The sequence below is a fragment of the Cinclus cinclus genome, unplaced genomic scaffold, assembly GCF_963662255.1.
Source record: "Cinclus cinclus unplaced genomic scaffold, bCinCin1.1 SCAFFOLD_40, whole genome shotgun sequence".
NCBI lineage: Eukaryota > Metazoa > Chordata > Aves > Passeriformes > Cinclidae > Cinclus > Cinclus cinclus.
The window spans coordinates 1,704,895-1,706,524 of NW_026912243.1; positions in this window are offsets into that span (position 1 = coordinate 1,704,895).

Below are 1,630 nucleotides of genomic sequence, written 5' to 3' on the forward strand. Positions count from 1 at the left end.
TTGGCTTCAGACCCTCTGTAACTTCGGCTCCAGAATCCCAGAGGTCGGCCTCGGGTCTCACCAGGTACCTTCTGCCAAAGGCTCCAGGACAAGCCCTTGTTCCCGGCTGCAGAGTAGAGCACATTCTTCACCTCTGGTCCCGTCCTGACTGGGCCGAGGGCTACAGCATGAGCGATCTCCTGCTTGATCTGGGCAAAGGCTTGCTGCTGCTCAGGGCCCCAGTGGAATTCGTTCTTCTTCCGGGTGACCAGGTAGAGAGGGCTCACGATCGGTCTGTACTCAGGAATGTGCATTCTCCAAAAGCCTATGGCACCTAGGAAAGCTTGTGTTTCCTTCTTGTTGGTTCGTGGAGACATCGCGGTGATCTTATTAGTGACCTCAGTGGGGATTTGGCACCGCCCGTCTTGCCACTTTACTCCCGGGAACTGGATCTCTCGGGCAGGACCTTTGACTTTGCTCCTCTTGATGGCAAAACCGGCTCCCAGCAGAATCTGGATGATTTTCTCTCCTTTCTCAAATACTTCCATTGCCGTGTTCCCCCACACAATGATGTCATCCATGTATTGCAGATGTTCTGGAGCTTCACCCTTTTCCAGTGCAGCCTGGATCAGTCCATGGCAGATGGTGGGGCTGTGTTTCCACCCCTGGGGCAGTCGGTTCCAGGTGTACTGCACACCTCTCCAGGTGAAAGCAAACTGAGGCCTGCACTCTGCTGCCAGAGGAATGGAGAAAAATGCATTGGCAATGTCAATGGTGGCGTACCACTTTGCTGCCTTGGACTCCAGCTCGTACTGGAGTTCCAGCATGTCCAGCACGGCAGCGCTCAGCGGTGGAGTCACTTCATTCAATGCACGATAGTCCACAGTCAATCTCCATTCTCCATCAGACTTGCGCACAGGCCAGATGGGGCTGTTGAAGGGTGAGTGGGTTTTGCTGACCACCCCTTGGCCCTCCAGCTCACGGATCATCTTGTGGATGGGGATCACGGCATCTCAATTTGTCCTGTACTGCCGGTGGTGCACTGTCGAGGTGGCAATTGGCACTTGCTGCTCCTTCACCTTCAGGAGTCCCACTACAGATGGGTTCTCCGACAGTCCAAGCAAGGTGTTCAATTGCTTAATGTTTTCTGCCTCTACAGCAGCTATTCCAAAAGCCCACCTGAGTCCCTTTGGGTCTTTGTAATAGCCATTCCTCAGGAAGTCTATGCCTAGAATACACGGTGCCTCTGGGCCAGTCACAATTGGATGCTTCTGCCACTCTTTCCCAGTCAGGCTCACCTCAGCCTCCAGCAAAGTCAATTCCTGTGATCCCCCTGTCACCCCAGCAATAGAAACAGGCTCTTCCCCCACATGTTCTGATGGTATTAGGGTGACCTGTGAACCAGTGTCAACTAATGCCCTATGTTTTTGTGGCTCTGATGTGCCAGGCCATCGGATCCACACCGTCCAAAAGACCCGGTTTTCCTGTGCCTCTCCCTGGCTAGAGGCAGGGCCCCTCTAGCACTGGTTATTATTTCCTTCCTGGGCATACATGTTGGAGGTTCCCTCAAGGGGATCTGACAAATCATCCTCCCTTTTGTAATACCCTGCATCTTGGTTATGGGAAGTTGAGGCTACCTTCACTTTAGTGG